The sequence below is a fragment of the Chrysochloris asiatica genome, unplaced genomic scaffold (genome assembly GCF_000296735.1).
Source record: "Chrysochloris asiatica unplaced genomic scaffold, ChrAsi1.0 scaffold00057, whole genome shotgun sequence".
NCBI classification, from domain to species: Eukaryota; Metazoa; Chordata; class Mammalia; order Afrosoricida; family Chrysochloridae; genus Chrysochloris; species Chrysochloris asiatica.
Genome location: NW_006408575.1, coordinates 8,153,918 through 8,161,447, shown reverse-complemented (window position 1 = coordinate 8,161,447; position 7,530 = coordinate 8,153,918). Strand labels below are relative to the sequence as shown.

The following is a 7,530-nucleotide window of genomic DNA, read 5'->3' as shown; positions in this document are numbered from 1 at the left end:
GAGAAAAGATTGAAGTTGTCAAGGACTTCATTCTTCTTGAATCAACTATCAACATTAGCAGAAGCAGCAGTCAAGAGATCAGATGACGGACGTATTGCTTTGGAGAAATCTGCGGCACAGAAACTTTTTAAAGTGTTGAAGAGCAGAGATGTCAGCTTGAGGACTAAAGTGCGCCTGACCCAAGCCATGGTATTTTCAATAACCTCATATGGATGCGAAAGCTGGACAGTGAGTAAGGAAGATCGTAGAAGAATTGATGCCTTTGAATTGTGGTGTTGGAGGAGAATACTAAAAGTGCCATGGACTGCTGAAAGAACCAATAGATCTGTTTTGGAAGATGTGCAGCCAGAGTGCTCCTTGGAGACCAAGATGGCTGACCTTTGTCTCTCATACTTTGGACACATTGTCAGGAGGGAACAGTCGCTGGAGAGGGATATCATGCTAGGTAAGATGGAGGATGAGAGAAAAAGAGGAAGACCGCCAATGAGATGTATCGGCCAGGTGGCATCATTGATGGTGTTAAGTGTGGCAGCAGTAGTGGGGTTGGCCCAGGATTGGACATTGTTTCGTTCTGCTCTGCATCGAGGTGCTATGAGTCGATTCCGACTTGATGGCACCTGACAGCAACAACAACAATTTTTTTTTTTTTTTATCTTTGCTATTATTGCTAGTATGAGATAATATCTCACTGTTGTTTTGATTTGCATCACTCTAATAGGTTGTAGAAGAATTGATGCCTTTGAGTTATGGTGTTGGAAGAGAACACTGAAAGTGCCTTGGGCTTTAGATTCATTTTAGAAGAAGTGTAGCCACGTGGTTATGATGTGTTAATTTTTAATGTGCAATTGGATTATGTTGGCTAGGAATTTGTGGAGAATTTTTGCATCTATGTTCATGAGGGATATTGGTCTATAATTTTCTTTAATTTTCTTTATAATTTTCATGAAGGATATTGGTGTATAATTTTCTTTCTTAGTGATGTCCTTCCCTGGTTTTGGTATGAAGGTTATGCTTCCTTCATAAAATGTATTAGAAAATTTTCCATCCTCTTGTATATTGTGGAAAACTTTGAGTAGAATTGATTACAGCTCTTCCCTGAATATTTGGTAGAACTTGCCATTGAAGCCATCTGGTTCTGGACTTCTTTTGGTTTGGAATTTTTTATGATCTGATTATTTTCTTATTTTATTATGAGTCTCTTCAACTTTTCTATTCACTCTGTGTAAATTTAGGTAGATTATGGTTTTCTAAAAATGTATCAATCTTTCCTAAGTATTCAAATTTATTGTAGTGCAACTCTTCATATTAGTCTGTCAATATCCTTTTTATTTACTTTTTTTCTGTTGTGTCTCTGCCCATATGGTTTTAATGTGTATTATTTGTGTCTTCCTCTTTTCTTTTATTAGGTTTGTCAATTTTATTAATTCTTTCAAAGAAACAGCTTCTTGTCTTCTTGATTCTTTCTATAGTTTTTAGTTTTGTTTTCTATCGCTTTTATTTCTGCTCTAATCTTTATTATTTCTTTTCTTTTGGTGAATGTAGGTTCCCTCTGTTCATCTTTTTCTAATTTTTGGAGATGCTGTGTTATTATTTTTTTTTTTTATTTGAGTTCTTTCTTCTTTTTGCATGTGTGCATTTATTGCAATAAATTGTCCTCTCAGTACCACTTTGGTTTTTTCCCAAAGATTTTGGTATGTTGTGTTTTCTTTCTCATTTGTTTTTAGGAACTTTGTGAGTTCATGTTTAATTTCTTCTACTACTCATTCACTTTTCAGCAGGGTGTTATTCAGTTTCCATGTATTCAACTTTATTTACTTGGTGTTCTTATTGTTGATATCTAGTTTTATAGCATTGTGGTTAGAAAAGTTCCTTTGTAGTATTTTGATGTTTGTAAATTCATAGAGGCTTGCTTTGTGACCTAACACATGATCAGTTATGGCCAATGTTCCATGTGCACTGGAAAGAATATGTAGTGTGCTGTTGTTGGGTTGAATTTACACATCTAAGAGGACTTTTGTGCTATTTCTTGTAAGTTTCTTCTTACTTTTAATGTTTCCTTGTTCTACTTGGATCTTCATTTTCACTGTAAGTTGTGATGTATTAACTTTATTTGAGGTTTTCCTATGTACTACTAACTTTTCCCTTCATTTAAGACAGTTTGTTGTTACCTGCAGTCTACCTGACCACCTCACCACCTGGATCTTTCTTCCTATATGTTTCCCTACTTTGACATTGTTATTATTTTCCTCTTTATTGGCCTCACAGGTCCTCTGAATATTATTTTGTTTTGTTTTGTTTTTTTGTTCTGTTCTTGACTCTACTATCTGTAGACTGAGTTCTAGTGGGGTTTCCACATCTGTCAATCTCTGGTTGTTATCTGTTATTGTTGGTTTTCTTTCCAAAGAACTTCCTTTAGGATGTTTTGAAGTGCTGGATTTGATTTGACAAGTGTCTTACCTTCTATTTATCCTGGAATGTTTTGATTGCACCATCGTATTTGATTGACAGCTTTGCTGTGTAGACAATTCTTAGTTGGCAGTCTTTATCTTTTAAGGTTGTGTCTTCTTGCTTGCATAGTTTCTGCTGACAAGTCAGAGCTTAATCTGATTTGCTTGCCTGTATAAGTAACACTTCTCTTTTCCATGGCTGTTTTTAGGTTTATGACCATGTCTTTGATTTGGAGAGCTTGATTACGATGTCTTTGTGAATTTCTTTTGGGGGCTATCCTTTCTGGGGCTCGTTCAGCTTCTTGAATGCTTGTCTTCTCATTGTTCAAGATGTTAGGGAAATTTTCCTCCAGAAAATCCTTGACTATCTCCTCTGTGGATTTCTGAGATTCTTTCTGTTCCAGAATGTCAATAATTCTTAAATCATTCCTCTTTATGTTATCCAACATGAATCTTAGACTCTCTTCAGATTTTTTAATTTTTTTTTTTCTGCCTGTCTTCTATCTAAGCAGTATCAAGAGATTTGTCTGCCAGCTCACTGGTTCTGGCTTCCATCTCTTCATTTCTACTCCTTTATCTTTTCAGTGTATTGTCCATTTCTGATATTTTATTATTAATTATCTGGACCTTTTTTTGCAGGTTTTTAATTGTTTCCAATGCTATATCTATGTTACTTGATTGCTCTTGTAGCACTTTTTTTACTTCTTCCTTACTTTCCTCCACCACTATGTGGAACATTTGGTTTGTCTTGATATAATTTTTCTGAATTCCTTCTCAGGATGATCCAAAGCCTGCTCTTCTAATAGGGAGTCTATTTTTGCTTCCAACTCATTTTTCTCAGTTACTCTTTTCTGGTTTTGTATATGTGCTGAGATTTTTTGCTGTGTTTTATTGGATATTTTCAATAGTTAGATGTGTTTTCAATGATTAAATGAATGTATGTTGCTGTGTTGTTAATCCTACCGAGTGTCTCCTGGTGGATGTGATCCAGAGACAGGCTTTCCTTTTTACTTGTAATGCCTAGCAGCTGGTATTGACTCTTTTCCAGATGGTGGGATATTATGAGGATATGCTTATAGCTTGGCTATATGGCCACAGTTGCTGTCTCTTCTTGGGTAAGGTAGGGGGAGAAAGCTCCCATCCCCAGGAAAAAAAAAGTGAGCTAAAAGGACCAAAACCAAAAATATAAAAGCAGAGATAAAAACCACCACACAAAACCAAAAGTAAAACCATAGCCAACTGTTCAGTAGCCTTTGCTGCTCAGGTCAGTGTGCTATACACAGTAGAAACCTACAGTGGAGGTGGAGGTGTCCACTTGCTCAGGCCCCTCTACCATGGAGGTGTGCAGCTAGCTATTGAGAAAGGAATATAAGAAAGATTGTCCACTATTTTTATCTGGGAAGGTCAGTTAAGTATCTGCATATGTACAGAGTAATTCTCAAAATAACTGCATCCTTGTATATAGTAGTTGGTGTTGGCTCTTGCCTTTTATTTATGTTGGGGTTTTACGAGGTTCAAATACAGTTTGGTTCTCTGGCCAGACCAGCTGTCTCTTGTTAGGTAAGGCAGGAATAAGGGGTCTTTCCCAGATGAAATTTAAGGCTAAGCACCAGCGTCTGATGTCATAAAAACCTGCCAAAGGATTAGCTTATTGGAATGCTGTGGCTTTCAGGGATTTCCTCTTTGTGCCATGGGAAAATTGTGCCCTGTGGGTCCAACACTGGGCCCTTTAGGGCGTGCACTCCCACCCACCTGAAAGTGTCAGGGCTGGGCAGAGAAGGTGCAACAAGGGAAAGGAGGAAAGAATATATATTTTTTAAAGCCATCATACCCCTTTTTTCCAGACTCCACTCTGTGACTTCAGCACTGTATCAGCCTGGCTGTGGCCCCATCCTGGTCTCAGCCCAGGCTGAGGGGCCCACAGGCAGCATCCTGATAGATTTAGAAATTGTTGTGTATTCCCGCCACAGCCATTTTCTCCACCAATGGGCATGGAAAGCTGACACTTCCTCCCCCCCCCTCCCCCACACACACACTTTATATTAGATCAAAACATCTGGAACTGTTCCAGGAAAACACCATCTTTGGTTTTCTCATGATTCCACCGAGGAGCCTCCCCTACCTGTCTCTACTTCTCCTGCCCCCAAACCACAAGTCGAAGCTTGATTTTTTTCTTCAGTTCTTCCAACTTGAGAAATAGTGAGTGCATTCTTTCTTTTTGTTTTTCTAATTCCAGTTCTTTGCACATGTCATTATAACGCTCTACTCTGTCTTCTTGTGCTGTCCTTTGAATTTTTCTGATGAAATTTTTGTTTTTAGTGTATAACAATTTTATTTCTAGGACTGCATTATGCCTGCTTATTTAACAAAGGGTGAATATTATTTAAAAATTCTATTATCTGGTTAGAGAAATTATATTGCACATATTTAAACATTTAGTAATAGCAAGATATATTATTTCACATTGAGTTCTAATAAAATAATACAGAAGTTCTACAAATGATAATGTCAATATGCCATAGAAAAATATCCAGGAAGACACCTCTGGATGATTATTTCTATTTGCAATCTCACTAAGTGTCTTCCCATCATTGGTTTATAGCATTTTATTAGCTCCAAGTTCAAGCAATTTCAAAATAGCATTTTTATGACCCTGATGTGCTGCACATGTTAAAACCTGTGCAACAGAGGGGAGGGAGGATATATATTGCTTAAGGAGAAAGAGTATGTATAATACAGAGTATTCGACTGCATATACAGAACAATAAAAAATTAAACATAGCTAATCAATGGAATGATGGAGTCTCTTCATTTTACAATATAATATAAACATACTTCTAAGGTTTAATTGCAAAGTAGTCTGCCAGTGCTTTTACACAGCAAAATGGTGCTACACTAATCAGGCAGATTTTTCTACAACAAAAGAATATCTTAAGTGTATTTAAATTATTTGTAGTTACAAGTTCTTTTGTCAGGAATGAGAACCAACAGAATCAAATATTTATTTCCTTCTATTTCAGCTGAACTTTTCTTCACAAAGAAAAATTATATTCCAGTCTTACTATAGTTATCATTACTTAAAACTCATTTTGTGGCTCACTGATATCTGTTACAGAAAAAAAAAACATGGTAAAAGTGGTTCTCACAGTATAACCATCCTCATCCTGGATATTAATTTCTGCTCCATGAGCAATAATAAGAGCAATAATTTGAGGGTGACCAGCTTATGCAGCATACATGACTGAAGTCATCAATCTCCTATAAGTTACATTTGGATCAGCATTTCTTGAAAATATTATCTCTACACATTTCATGATATGTTCCTGTGAGTCATGCTCAGGACATGCAGTTATGAAAATAATTTGTTTATCCTTTTCATAGCTTGCATTAGCACTTCTGTCCCAAAGGACCAAACCAGCTCTGCATTGGCAACACTAGCAGCATACATAAGGAGTGTCCATCCAAACCGAGAACTAGAATCTACACTAATGCCAGAATCTAGGAGCTCCTTGACTGATGAAATAGCTCCTGTAGTCAGTGCTTTCTTAAATAGCCCATTATTTTCTCCAGTAGTAATGAACCTGTTGATTTCTGAGATGTCCCATCGAGATACCCACTATCCCAGGCATCATCCTCACTCTCTCTATTCTCACCTCAGCCGGCCACAGCCAGACCACAAAGACTGCCCACCACCATGACTGCTCTGGTGAACTCTTTTACTTCCTCACTTCTTCCATTCACTACAGCTTGTCTACTCACAAGCAAGTTTCATAGTCTATTCTGACATCCATTTTTATTGTTTCCTTTTATGTCTGTTTAACAACCTTTTGCTTTCTTCTTATGTAATATAATTGATGTCATCCCACAACCTCTTCTTATGGTCTTTGGTCATTAGTGTCTATTGCATCAAATCTATTCTTAAAAGGTTCTCTGAATTCAGGTGGAATATATTAAATGTCACGTTTTGCCTTTTGTGAACCTATTTTACTTTTATTCAGCTTGAACTTGCATATGAACAAATGATGGTATATTCCACATTCTTCCCATAGCTTTTTTTTTTTTTTTTATGGCTAATGTTATTGAACATCCCACAGATATAGTCAATTAGATTCCTGAGTTTTCCATCTGGTGAGGTCTATGTGTATGGTGGTGGTGGTGGTTATGTGCTGTGGAGTCAGTTCCAACTCATAGCAACCTAGTACAGGGTTTCCAAGGCTGTAAAGCTTTATGGAAGCAGAAAGTCTCATCTTTCTCCTGTGAAACAGCTGGTAGTTTCAAACTGCTGATACTGAGGTTAGCAGCCTGGTTTGTAACCAGTACGCTACCAGTCACCTATTATGTTGTGTAAAAAAGGTATTTGCAGTGAAAATCCATTGGTCTTGAAAATTCTACCATGAGAACTTTAGTATAATTTATATCACCAAGGTCATATTTTCCAACTATTGATTCTTTGTTTCCAACTTTTGCATTCCAATCACCAGTGACTATCAATGCATTTTTATTGCATGTTTGATAAATTTCAGATGGAAGAAATTGGTAAATTTTGCAATTTTGTCACAATTGGTTTTAGCATTGGGCTGTAAATTTGGGTAACATTGATGTTAACTGATCTTCTTTGCATGTGTATGTATATTATCCTATTACGAACAGCATTGTACTTCATGGTAGATCTTGACATTATTTTTGATGATGAATGTGATGTCATTCCTCTTCAATATGATGTTCCTGGCAAAGTAAACCACTCTATTTCTGATTCCAAATTGTCCATTTTAGCTCACTAATGCCTAGGATCAACTATCAACATTCGCGGAAGCAGCAGTCAAGAGATCAGACAACATATTGCATTAGGCAAATCTGCTGCGCAGGAACTTTTTAAAGTGTTGAAGAGCAAAGATGTCAGCTTGAGGACTAAGGTGCGCCTGACCCAAGCTATGGTATTTTCAATAACCTCATATGGATGCAAAAGCTGGACGGTGAATAAGGAAGATTGTAGAATTGATGATTTGAATTGTGGTGTTGGAGGAGAATACTAAAAGTGCCATGGACTGCCAAAAGAACCAATAGATCTGTTTTGGAAGAAGTG

The 7,530-nt window shown here is 36.9% G+C and overlaps 1 pseudogene; it reads right to left on the bottom strand.

Moving 5' to 3' along the window:
* The window catches only part of LOC102839570, a 58,185-nt pseudogene extending 52,042 nt beyond the window's left edge, over window positions 1-6,143 (bottom strand).
* Window positions 6,144-7,530: the final 1,387 nt, after the last annotated feature.